The sequence below is a fragment of the Canis lupus genome, chromosome 5 (assembly GCF_048164855.1).
Source record: "Canis lupus baileyi chromosome 5, mCanLup2.hap1, whole genome shotgun sequence".
Classification (NCBI taxonomy): domain Eukaryota; kingdom Metazoa; phylum Chordata; class Mammalia; order Carnivora; family Canidae; genus Canis; species Canis lupus.
In genome coordinates this window covers 58,266,047-58,280,114 of record NC_132842.1, presented here as the reverse complement: position 1 = coordinate 58,280,114, position 14,068 = coordinate 58,266,047, and positions in this window count along the sequence as shown.

The window sequence follows — 14,068 nt, the reverse complement described above, 5'->3', positions numbered from 1 at the left end:
GGAGTGACTGGATTATATATGATAAGTACGTATTTGACTTTTTAAGAAACTGCCAAAGTTGTTTGTAACATTTTACATTCCACCAGCTGTGTATGAGTATTCTAGTTCCTCCACATTCTTACTTAATGTAACACCTAGTATGATCAATCTGTTAATTTTAGCTATATACTAACATGTAATGTAGATGTATGAATGTCATACGTATATATGTATAGTAGTTTGTCATTGTGGTTTTAATTTGCATTTCAAAGTGATTAGCATCTTTTCATGTGCTATTTGCCAGCCATACTTATTCTTTGGTGAAACTTATTTTCAAATATTTGCCCAAGTTTTTAATTGGTTGCTTGTTTTCTTGTTTTGGTATTTGTTTTGATATATTTTGGATATAAGCCCTCTATCAAACATATACTTAGCAAATATTTTCTCCTAGTCTATGGCTTGTCTTTTCATTCTCTCAAAATTGTCTTATAAAGAACAGAAGTTTGGGGCTCCTGGGTGGTTCAATTGGTTAGTCATCTGCCTTCAGTTCAGGTCATGATCTCAGGGTCCTAGGATTGAGTACTGCATTGGGCTCTCTGCTCAGCAGGGAGTTTGCTTCTCCCTCTCACTCACCCTCTGTGCTCACAAGCTCTCTCTCAAATAAATAAATAAAATCTTAAAAAATAAAAAAAACACAAGTTTAATATTTTGATGTAGTCCAATTTAGCAACTTGCTCTTTCACTGATTATGTTCTTAGAACCATATGTAAGAATTCTTTGTCTAACCCAAGGACACAAAGATTTTCTCTTAGAATTTAGGCCTATGATCCATTAATTTTTGTATGTGGTACAAAGTAGCATATTTTTGAATTTGGATATTCAGTTCTTCTGATAACATATGTTGAAAAAATTACCCTTTATTGAATTGTCTTCACATCTTTGTAGAAAATCATTTGTTTCATATATGTGTCTATTTCTGGACTTCTATATAATATATCTATATGCCTATCTTACGATGAATACCGTCTTGATTGTGTAGCTCTTTAGTAAGTGTTACAATCAGGTAGTGTTGGGGCACCAGGGTGGCTCAGTAGGTTAAGCGGCTGATGCTTGGTTTCAGATCTGGTCATGATCTCAGGATTGTGAAATCAAGTCCCATGTCAGGCTCCATGCTCAGCACAGAGTCAGCTTGTCCCCCTCCCTCCCCCTCTGGCCCTCTCCCCACTCGTGCAGGTGCACTCTTTCTCAAATATATAAAAATATTTATATAATTTTATATATATTTTTTAAAAAATCAGGTATTATTAGTCCTCCAATTTTGTTCTCCATTTTCTAGAGTGTTTCAGATATTCTAGGTCATTTGCAATTTCATATGAATCTTAGAGTGAGTTTTTTCACTTTCTTTTTTTTTTAAAGGGGTGCTATTATTTTTATTGGTATTGAGTTGAATTTATAGATTAATTTTGGGACAAAGGACGTCTTAGCAATATTGAGTTGTCTAAACCTGAACATGATATAGCTCTCAGTTAATTGAGGTCTTCTTTTTTTTCCTAGAAGTTGTAGGAGTCAGTATACAGGTCTTCGACATCTTTTATAAGATTTATTGCTAAGTATTTCATGTTTTTGATAGTATTATATATGATATTTTTTGAATGTCAGTTTTTGGTTGTTTATTGCTAATAGGTAGAAATACACTTTTTTTGTATATTGAGATGTTATTATACAACCTTGCTAAACTCACTTCCTACTTCCTATAAATTTTTGGAGATTTCATTGAACTTTCTATATAGATGATCATGTTGTCTATAAAAAAGACAGTTTTACTTCTTTCTTTCCATTGTGAATGTTTTTTATTCATTTTTTTTCTGACCACACTGGCTACAACCTCCAGCACAGTGTTGAAATAAAATGGTGTTATCAGGGGGGGAGGAGCAAGATGGCGGAAGAGTAGGGTCCCCAAATCACCTGTCTCCACCAAACTACCTAGAAAACCTTCAAATTATCCTGAAAATCTATGAATTCGGCCTGAGATTTAAAGAGAGAACACCTGGAATGCTACAGTGAGAAGAGTTCGCGCATCTATCAAGGTAGGAAGACGGGGAAAAAGAAATAAAGGAACAAAGGCCTCCAAGGGGGAGGGGCCCCGCGAGGAGCCGGGCTGAGGCCGGGGCGAGTGTCCCCAGGACAGGAGAGCCCCGTCCCGGAGACGCAGGAGCTGCACCGACCTTCCCGGGGGAAAGGGGCTCGCGGGGAGTTGGAGCAGGACCCAGGAGAGCGAGGATGCCCTCGGGTTCCCCGGGACAGTAACAGCAACTGCGCGCCCAGGAGAGTGCGCCGAGCTCCCTAAGGGCTGCAGCGCGCACGGCGGGACCCGGCGGGACACGGAGCAGCTGAAGGGGCTCGGGCGGCGGCTCCGCGGAGGGGGCTGCGCGGCCCCGGGAGCAGCTCGGAGGGGCTCGGGCAGAGGAAGAGGCTCCGTGCGGAGGGGGCTGCGCGGTTCCAGGAGCAGCTCGGAGGGGCTCGGGCGGCGGCTCCGCGGAGGGGGCTGCGCGGCCCGGGAGCGCGAATCCACCAGCGCAGGCTCCGGAGCACAGGGCGCCGGGACACAGCCCAGGATCCGGCCTCCCCCGGGACAGGCAGAGGCCGGGAGGGCCCAGGACAGCAAGGACGCTCCTGCCCCAGCTGAGCACATCAGCGGCCCCGCCCCGGAGCCTCCAGGCCCTGCAGACGGAGTTCCTGCCGGAGCTGAATCCAGGTTTCCAGAGCTGCCCCGCCACTGGGGCTGTTCCTCCTGCGGCCTCACGGGGTAAACAACCCCCACCGAGCCCTGCACCAGGCAGGGGCACAGCAGCTCCCCCAACTGCTAACACCTGAAAATCAGCACAACAGGCCCCTCCCCCAGAACACCAGCTAGACTGACAACTTCCAGGAGAAGCCAAGGGACTTAAAGTACACAGAATCAGAAGATACTCCCCGGTGGTTCTTTTTTTGTTTGTTTGTTTTTGTTTTTGTTTTTGTTTTGTTTTGCTTTTTGATTTGTTTCCTTCCCCCACCCCCTTTTTTTCTCCTTTCTTTTTCTTTCTCTTTTTCTTCTTCTTTTTTTTTTTCGTTTTTTTTTTCTTTTTCTTCCCTTTTTTTTTTCTCTTTCTCTTTTCTTTCCTTCTTTCTCTCCTCTTTTTCTCTTTTTCCCAATACAACTTGCTTTTGGCCACTCTGCACTGAGCAAAATGACTAGAAGGAAAACCTCACCTCAAAAGAAAGAATCAGAAACAGTCCTCTCTCCCACAGAGTTACAAAATCTGGATTACAATTCAATGTCAGAAAGCCAATTCAGAAGCACTATTATACACCTACTGGTGGCTCTAGAAAAAAGTATAAAGGACTCAAGAGACTTCATGACTGCAGAATTTAGAGCTAATCAGGCAGAAATTAAAAATCAATTGAATGAGATGCAATCCAAACTAGAAGTCCTAACGACGAGGGTTAACGAGGTGGAAGAACGAGTGAGTGACCTAGAAGACAAGTTGATAGCAAAGAGGGAAACTGAGGAAAAAAGAGACAAACAATTAAAAGACCATGAAGATAGATTAAGGGAAATAAACGACAGCCTGAGGAAGAAAAATCTACGTTTAATTGGGGTTCCCGAGGGCGCCGAAAGGGACAGAGGGCCAGAATATGTATTTGAACAAATTCTAGCTGAAAACTTTCCTAATCTGGGAAGGGAAACAGGCATTCAGATCCAGGAAATAGAGAGATCCCCCCCCTAAAATCAATAAAAACCGTTCAACACCTCGACATTTAATTGTGAAGCTTGCAAATTCCAAAGATAAAGAGAAGATCCTTAAAGCAGCAAGAGACAAGAAATCCCTGACTTTTATGGGGAGGAGTATTAGGGTAACAGCAGACCTCTCCACAGAGACCTGGCAGGCCAGAAAGGGCTGGCAGGATATATTCAGGGTCCTAAATGAGAAGAACATGCAACCAAGAATACTTTATACAGCAAGGCTCTCATTCAAAATGGAAGGAGAGATAAAGAGCTTCCAAGACAGGCAGCAACTAAAAGAATATGTGACCTCCAAACCAGCTCTGCAAGAAATTTTAAGGGGGCCTCTTAAAATTCCCCTTTAAGAAGAAGTTCAGTGGAACAGTCCACAAAAACAAAGACTGAATAGATATCATGATGACACTAAACTCATATCTCTCAATAGTAACTCTGAATGTGAACGGGCTTAATGACCCCATCAAAAGGCGCAGGGTTTCAGACTGGATAAAAAAGCAGAACCCATCTATTTGCTGTCTACAAGAGACTCATTTTAGACAGAAGGACACCTACAGCCTGAAAATAAAAGGTTGGAGAACCATTTACCATTCGAATGGTCCTCAAAAGAAAGCAGGGGTAGCCATCCTTATATCAGATAAACTAAAATTTACCCCAAAGACTGTAGTGAGAGATGAAGAGGGACACTATATCATACTTAAAGGATCTATCCAACAAGAGGACTTAACAATCCTCAATATATATGCTCCGAATGTGGGAGCTGCCAAATATATAAATCAATTATTAACCAAAGTGAAGAAATACTTAGATAATAATACACTTATACTTGGTGACTTCAATCTAGCTCTTTCTATACTCGATAGGTCTTCTAAGCAAAACATCTCCAAAGAAACGAGAGCTTTAAATGATACACTGGACCAGATGGATTTCACAGATATCTACAGAACTTTACATCCAAATTCAACTGAATACACATTCTTCTCAAGCGCACATGGAACTTTCTCCAGAATAGACCACATATTGGGTCACAAATCGGGTCTGAACCGATACCAAAAGATTGGGATTGTCCCCTGCATATTCTCGGACCATAATGCCTTGAAATTAGAACTAAATCACAACAAGAAGTTTGGAAGGACCTCAAACACATGGAGGTTAAGGACCATCCTGCTAAAAGATAAAAGGGTCAACCAGGAAATTAAGGAAGAATTAAAAAGATTCATGGAAACTAATGAGAATGAAGATACAACCGTTCAAAATCTTTGGGATGCAGCAAAAGCAGTCCTAAGGGGGAAATACATCGCAATACAAGCATACATCCAAAAACTGGAAAGAACTCAAATACAAAAGCTAACCTTACACATAAAGGAGCTAGAGAAAAAACAGCAAATGGATCCTACACCCAAGAGAAGAAGGGAGTTAATAAAGATTCGAGCAGAACTCAACGAAATCGAGACCAGAAGAACTGTGGAACAGATCAACAGAACCAGGAGTTGGTTCTTTGAAAGAATTAATAAGATAGATAAACCATTAGCCAGCCTTATTAAAAAGAAGAGAGAGAAGACTCAAATTAATAAAATCATGAATGAGAAAGGAGAGATCACTACCAACACCAAGGAAATACAAACGATTTTAAAAACATATTATGAACAGCTATACGCCAATAAATTAGGCAATCTAGAAGAAATGGACGCATTCCTGGAAAGCCACAAACTACCAAAACTGGAACAGGAAGAAATAGAAAACCTGAACAGGCCAATAACCAGGGAGGAAATTGAAGCATTCATCAAAAACCTCCCAAGACACAAGAGTCCAGGGCCAGATGGCTTCCCAGGGGAATTTTATCAAACGTTTAAAGAAGAAATCATACCTATTCTCCTAAAGTTGTTTGGAAAGATAGAAAGAGATGGAGTACTTCCAAATTCGTTCTATGAAGCCAGCATCACCTTAATTCCAAAGCCAGACAAAGACCCCGCCAAAAAGGAGAATTACAGACCAATATCCCTGATGAACATGGATGCAAAAATTCTCAACAAGATACTGGCCAATAGGATCCAACAGTACATTAAGAAAATTATTCACCATGACCAAGTAGGATTTATCCCTGGGACACAAGGCTGGTTCAACACCCGTAAAACAATCAATGTGATTCATCATATCAGCAAGAGAAAAACCAAGAACCATATGATCCTCTCATTGGATGCAGAGAAAGCATTTGACAAAATACAGCATCCATTCCTGATCAAAACTCTTCACAGTGTAGGGATAGAGGGAACATTCCTCGACATCTTAAAAGCCATCTATGAAAAGCCCACAGCAAATATCATTCTCAATGGGGAAGCACTGGGAGCCTTTCCCCTAAGATCAGGAACAAGACAGGGATGTCCACTCTCACCACTGCTATTCAACATAGTACTGGAAGTCCTAGCCTCAGCAATCAGACAACAAAAAGACATTAAAGGCATTCAAATTGGCAAAGAAGAAGTCAAACTCTCCCTCTTGGCCGATGACATGATACTCTACATAGAAAACCCAAAAGTCTCCACCCCAAGATTGCTAGAACTCATACAGCAATTCGGTAGTGTGGCAGGATACAAAATCAATGCCCAGAAGTCAGTGGCATTTCTATACACTAACAATGAGACTGAAGAAAGAGAAATTAAGGAGTCAATCCCATTTACAATTGCACCCAAAAGCATAAGATACCTAGGAATAAACCTCACCAAAGATGTAAAGGATCTATACCCTCAAAACTATAGAACACTTCTGAAAGAAATTGAGGAAGACACAAAGAGATGGAAAAATATTCCATGCTCATGGATTGCCAGAATTAATATTGTGAAAATGTCAATGTTACCCAGGGCAATATACACGTTTAATGCAATCCCTATCAAAATACCATGGACTTTCTTCAGAGAGTTAGAACAAATTATTTTAAGATTTGTGTGGAATCAGAAAAGACCCCGAATAGCCAGGGGAATTTTAAAAAAGAAAACCATATCTGGGGGCATCACAATGCCAGATTTCAGGTTGTACTACAAAGCTGTGGTCATCAAGACAGTGTGGTACTGGCACAAAAACAGACACATAGATCAGTGGAACAGAATAGAGAATCCAGAAGTGGACCCTTAACTTTATGGGCAACTAATATTCGATAAAGGAGGAAAGACTATCCATTGGAAGAAAGACAGTCTCTTCAATAAATGGTGCTGGGAAAATTGGACATCCACATGCAGAAGAATGAAACTAGACCACTCTCTTTCACCATACACAAAGATAAACTCAAAATGGATGAAAGATCTAAATGTGAGACAAGATTCCATCAAAATCCTAGAGAAGAAAACAGGCAACACCCTTTTTGAACTCGGCCATAGTAACTTCTTGCAAGATACATCCACGAAGGCAAAAGAAACAAAAGCAAAAATGAACTATTGGGACTTCATCAAGATAAGAAGCTTTTGCACAGCAAAGGATACAGTCAACAAAACTCAAAGACAACCTACAGAATGGGAGAAGATATTTGCAAATGACATATCAGATAAAGGGCTAGTTTCCAAGATCTATAAAGAACTTATTAAACTCAACACCAAAGAAACAAACAATCCAATCATGAAATGGGCAAAAGACATGAACAGAAATCTCACAGAGGAAGACATAGACATGGCCAACATGCATATGAGAAAATGCTCTGCATCACTTGCCATCAGGGAAATACAAATCAAAACTACAATGAGATACCACCTCACACCAGTGAGAATGGGGAAAATTAACAAGGCAGGAAAGAACAAATGTTGGAGAGGATGCGGAGAAAAGGGAACCCTCTTACACTGTTGGTGGGAATGTGAACTGGTGCAGCCACTCTGGAAAACTGTGTGGAGGTTCCTCAAACAGTTAAAAATATACCTGCCCTACGACCCAGCAATTGCACTGTTGGGGATTTACCCCAAAGATACAAATGCAATGAAATGCCGGGACACCTGCACCCCGATGTTTCTAGCAGCAATGGCCATGATAGCCAAACTGTGGAAGGAGCCTCGGTGTCCAACGAAAGATGAATGGATAAAGAAGATGTGGTTTATGTATACAATGGAATATTACTCAGCTATTAGAAATGACAAATACCCACCATTTGCTTCAACGTGGATGGAACTGGAGGGTATTATGCTGAGTGAAGTAAGTCAGTCGGAGAAGGACAAACATTATATGTTCTCATTCATTTGGGGAATATAAATAATAGTGAAAGGGAAAATAAGGGAAGGGAGAAGAAATGTGTGGGAAATATCAGAAAGGGAGACAGAACGTAAAGACTGCTAACTCTGGGAAACGAACTAGGGGTGGTAGAAGGGGAGGAGGGCGGGGGGTGGGAGTGAATGGGTGACGGGCACTGGGTGTTATTCTGTATGTTAGTAAATTGAACACCAATAAAAAAAAAAATAAAATAAAATGGTGTTATCAAACTTCTGTTTTTTTTTTCCCTCAGATAAGATTATGTTTCGAGGAGGAAAAAATTTAGTCTTTCACTTTTAAATCTAATGTTGGCTGTAGTTTTTTTCATAGATACCCTTTATCAGGCTGAGCAAGTTCTTTCTTTTCCTACTTTCTTAAATGTTTTTATCATGGAAGGGTATTACATTTTGCTGAATGTTCTTTCCACATCTATTGAGATGATCATGTGGGTTTTGGTTTGCATTCTATTGTTATGATATATAACATTAATTGATCTTTGGATATTAAACCAACCTTGCACTCCTAAGAAAGCAGACAGATTACATTTGGTCATGGTATATAATTCTTTTATAAGTTGCTGGATTTGGTTTTCTAGTATGTTGTTGAGGATTATTGCATCCATATTTACTGAAGATATTGGTCTGTAGATTTATTGTATTTGTCTGGTTTGGTATTAAGGTAATACTAGTCTCACAAAAGTGTTTCTCCTTTTCTATTTTTTGGAATATTGGTAATGCAAAATATTAGTATTAAGTATTTAAATGTTTGATAGTAATCACCAATGAACCATCTGTACCTGAGATTGTTTTTTTTTTTTTAGATAGTTTTTTGAGTATTAATTCAATCTCTTTACTTAAAGGTATTTTCAAACTGTTTCTTCTTGAATCTTTTTTTTGGTAATTTTTATCTTTCTAGGAATTTATTTATTGGTATAGAATTCTTGACAGTTTTTCTTATAATCCTTTTTATTTCATTAGGTTCAGTAACAGGGTACCCATTTCATTGCTGATCTTAGTAATTTGAGTCTCCTTAGTTGTTTTTCTTAGTCAGTCTAGCTAAAGCTTTGTCATTTTTGTTGCTATTTTCAAAGAACCACTTTTGATTTCATTGATTTTATCTATTGTTTTTCTATTGCCTGTTTTATTTATTTCCACTCTAATATTTATTTCCCTCCTTTTGCTTGCTTTGAGTTTAGTTTGCTGTTTTTTCCAGTGTCATCAGTGTAAATTTAGGTTAATTACTTGAGGTATTTCTTCCTTTTCAATACAGGCATTCATGGCTGTAAATTTCCATTTAACCCACTGCTTTCGTTGCATCTCATAAGTTTTGGTATGTTGTATCTTAATTTTCATTCATCTCAAAGTAATTTTTAATTTGCCTTTTGCTTACATCTTTAACCCATTAGTTATTTGGAGTATTTGATTTGATTTGGAGTCATTTGATTTAATTTGGAGTCATTTTATTTCTGTATAACTGTGAGTGTTCCATTTTTTTATACTAATTTCTAATTTCATTCTGTTGCATTTAGAGAACATAGTATTATTTCAATCATTCTAAATTTTCTGAGATTTATTTTGTGGCTTAACTAGTATATGGCCCATCCTAAAAATATATACCATGAACACTTGAGAAAAATATTATGTTGTTTGGAGTTTTTTTTAAACAGATTTTATGTATTTATTTGAGAGAGAGAGAGAGAGAGAATGCATAAGCCAGGAAAAAGGCAGAGGGAGAGGGAGAAGCAGACTCCTTGCTGAGCAGGGAGCCTGATGCAAGGCTTGATCCCAGATCCCTGGGATCATGACTTAACCCAAAGGCAGATGCTTAACTGACTCAGCCACAAGACTCCCCTAGGAGAAGTTTTTTATAGATGCTTGTTGGGTTTAGTTAGTTTGTAGTGTTGCTCAATTTTTCTCTTTCCTCATTGATCTTCTGCTGTTTGTTCTACACATTATTGAAAGTGGAGTTATGTTGTTAATAGAAAACAGAAAGTGGAATTTCATTAGTGTTGAATAATCTATTTCACCCTTCATTTCTATTAATTTTTGCTTCATGTGAGTCAGCACTCTTTCATTATATGCATGTGTGTTTATAATTGTTCTATATTCCTGATGCATTAACCCTCTTCGCATTACAAAATATCCCTCATTATCTCTAGTGACATTTTTTGTTCTAAAGTCTATTTTGTACAATATTTGTATAGCTGCTCCAGTTTTCTTGAAGTTGCTGTTTGCATGATATATCTTTCTCCATCCTTTCATGTTCAATTTATTTGTCTCTTTCAATTTAGTCTGTTCTATGTATACACAAATTGCCAAATTGGATCTTTTTTTTTAACTTAGTCTGACAACTTCTGCCTTTTGAATAAATTTTTAAATCCACTCTCATTCAGTTAATGTTATTAATATTATTGGATTTATGTCTGCTGTTTTACTTTTTGTTTTCAGTATGTCTCATACCATTTTTGTTCCTCTGTACTTCTTTTATTGCTTTCTTTTGCATTAAGTGGGTATTTTCCATTGTAGCATTTTAGTTTCTTTGGTGACTTTTTTCACCATTTTTTGTGAGGTCCATAGTGCTTACCCTAGGATATCTTCACTTACCAGAATCAGCTTCAGATTTATGCTAACTTAATTCTAGTGAGCTATAGTCCTATATAGCTCTATCCTTCTTTCCCCGTTTTTGTGATGTTATCATTATACATATCATATATATAAATGTTATAAATGCAACAATTCAATTGTTATAATTGAGTTTATAAAATTTTGTACTTGTAAAGAAATAAAGAAAGCAAGCATATATGTATAGCTTTTGTTATATTAACCTTCCTATTTATCCTTTCTGGTTTTCTTCATCTGTTTCTGTGAATTTGAGTTACCAAATCCACATTCCCTGATATCATTCCCTTAGCACAAGAAAACTTTCCTCCCATTCACCTCCTTTTTGCTATCTCAAAATATATACATTATCTATTATTTAATACTATAATTTTTAAATCAATTAAGAGAAGAAAATAGAAGAAATATTTGTTCATATTGTCTTTTATAATGTGTAATTACTTACGTTTACCAGTGCTCTCTATTTTCTCACGTGGATTCATATTACCGTTTGGAGTCACTTACTTTCAGTATGAAGAACTTCCTCTGATATTTCCTATCATGTTTGCTAGCAACAAATTCTCTCCGTTTTTGTTTATCTGGCAATGTTTTTTATTTAACTTCATTTCTTAAAGATAGCTTTGCTGGATATAGGATTCTTGGTTGATGATTTTTTCTTTGTACACTTTGACTATGTTATTCCCCTGCTTCTGGCTTCCATTATTTTAATAAGAAGCCAACTGTTGGAGTGCTCTTGTAAGTGATGAGTCATTTTTCTCTTCTTCCAGTATTTTCTTATTGTCTTTGACTTTCAGCAATTCTGTTTACGAGTTTTTTCATGTTTATCCTACTTGGAAGTCACTGAGCCTCCTTCGGATAGTACAGATTAATGTTTTTCAGTAAATTTGAGAAGTTTTCATCCATTATTTTTTCAAGTATGTTTTCTGTTCTTTTTTCCCTCTTGTCCTTCTGGTACTCTCATTATGCACGTTTGTGTGTTTAATGGTGTCTCACATTTCTGTAAGGCTTTTTCATTTTTCTTCATCATTTTTTTCGTTGTTCTTCTGCTTTCATAATCTCTATTGATCTTTTTTCAAGTTTATTCTTTTTCTGACATCATAAATCTTTTGAGCCCCTCTAGTAAATTTTTCATTTCAGTTATTGTACATTTTCAACTCCATAACTTCTATTTGGCTCTTTTTTAAAATAAGTTGTATCTGTATTGATATTCTCTATTTGATATGACATTGTCTTCATACCTTCCTTTACTTCCTTAATTATGGTTTCCTTTAGTTCCTTTAACATTTTTATGATGACTGTTTTGAAGTCTTTATTAAATCCAACATTTAGTCATTCTTACAGATGTGTTCTTGCTCTATTGGTTTAAGTGTGTCATACCATTCCTCTTTTTCCACATGTCAATTTTTTTGTTGTAAATGGACATTTTAGATACTTTGAAATATGTATCAATTCCATGTACTGGCCCCCACCTTCTCTTAGGCTTGTTATTGTTATGTGCCTGCTTATTTAGTTACTGGCTAGATTGTTTTAGTGGAGGTTATTTTTCCCAATATAGTGCTAAACTTTTCATATTGTGCTGCATGGACTGAGGCCTTGGCAGGTCTTTCTTAACTGTCTCTTTCTCTGTGCATACCTGGCCATAAAGCTCCACTTATTGCTGGTTAATTTTTATATTGTTTCAACAATGACCTGGAGCATAAATTGCTCAACAGACTAATACAGTCAAGTGTGTGCTCCTTTGAAAGGATAGTTTATGAAGTCAGTGTTTGAGTTTTATTCTGATTCTAGTAGGCTCTTCTCTACTATTTATTTCCTCATTTCTCTCATAAAAACTAGCCAGCCTGTATCCCCAGTGAATCTATCAATTTACTTTAAATTATATTTTACCACAACCTGTACTGCCTTTAAAGTGACCTTGAGCTTGAACTTCTCCATGTTCTGTTGCAAATGAAGTCATTTCCTTTGGAGATGATTAGGGAGGAACCATCTGTTTTAAGGCTTGCTTCGTTTCCCAAATCTCTGTGCCATAGCTCTGGAGCTGGGATAGGAACATAGCAACTTTTATCTGAATGACACCCTGACTTTAGGATCTGAGCCCTTAGCCAAGATGGGCACAGTAGGCTCGTGCCTTTACAGCTTGTCCCTCTTGACATGAAACCACCACCTTACAAGCCAGGCAAGGGTGATCAGGGTCCTAGCAGTCTCATTGGCACTATGCCAAAGGTGGACCCTCTGCCTCACCAGTGCAGATAGGCAGGAGGTATCCCTCACCTCTTGGCTGCACTCACTCACAACTTAGCCTTATTAACAGATGCTGAGGGCAGGATGAGAAATGCTGATATCCTGCTCCTGACAAGAAGGTAGCCCTCTGATTAGGTGCTACAGGGATTGGGAGCCCTGTGTTCTTGGCTGTACAGTCTGGAGTGGAATCTGCATGTTATTGAGGCGGGAAGGGGGAGGAAGGAAGAAATCTTGGTTCACATACCACAGACTCACTTTTTTTTCCACCTAATTGTCATAGATTTTGCTGAATAGATGGCTCTTTATTTGCTACATGTGTTTAACCATTTCCAGAGATTTTTTTAAAGATTTTATTTATTTATTCATGAGGGACACACAGAGGCAGAGACACAGGCAGAGGGAGAAGCAGGCTCCATGCAGGGAGCCCAATGTGGGACTCGACCCCCGGACCCTGGGATCACACCCTAGGCCAAAGGCAGGCACTAAACCACTGAGCCACCCAGGTGCCCCCATTTCCAGAGATTTAAACAATTTTTTAAAATACTTTTCATGTGAGACTGGATCCCCACATTGTTATGCCAGAAGTCAATTCTAGAATATCCATTCAGGGGTGCCTGGGTAGCTCATCTGGTTAAGCATCTGACTTCAGCTTAGGTTATGATCTCAAGATCCTAGGAACAAGCCCCACACTGCATTAGGCTCTGCACTCAGCAGAGTCTGCCTGGCCATCTCCCTCTCCATCTGCCTTTCCACCTGTTTGTGTTTTTTCTCCCTCTCTTAAATAAATAAATAAATAAAATCTGTTTTTTTTTAAAAAGGAATATTTACATTCAGTGGGACTTTGAATAAAGTTAGGTTTAAATCTATCACATGGCATTTGTTTTCTATTTCTCTTGTCTCTTTGTTCCCTTTTTCATTTTTTTATGCTTCGTTTCCTTTGTTGGTTTGTTAGCTATAATTCGTTTTACTTCAGTTGTGGTGTTAGAGTTTATGGAACATATTTTTAACTTCTCCCAGTACCTGTGATATTTTATCACTTCATGTATACTCTAAGAACCACAAGCTAGTATGATTCCCTTTCTCTACTCCTGACTTTTGTGCTATCATATATTTTGCTTTGATCTAATGTTATAAAATTCCATACATTATTATTTTTGTTTAAACAATTATCTTTGAAGTAGACTTAAATATTAAGAAAAATATTTTTCTCATGTAGTTACTATTTCTG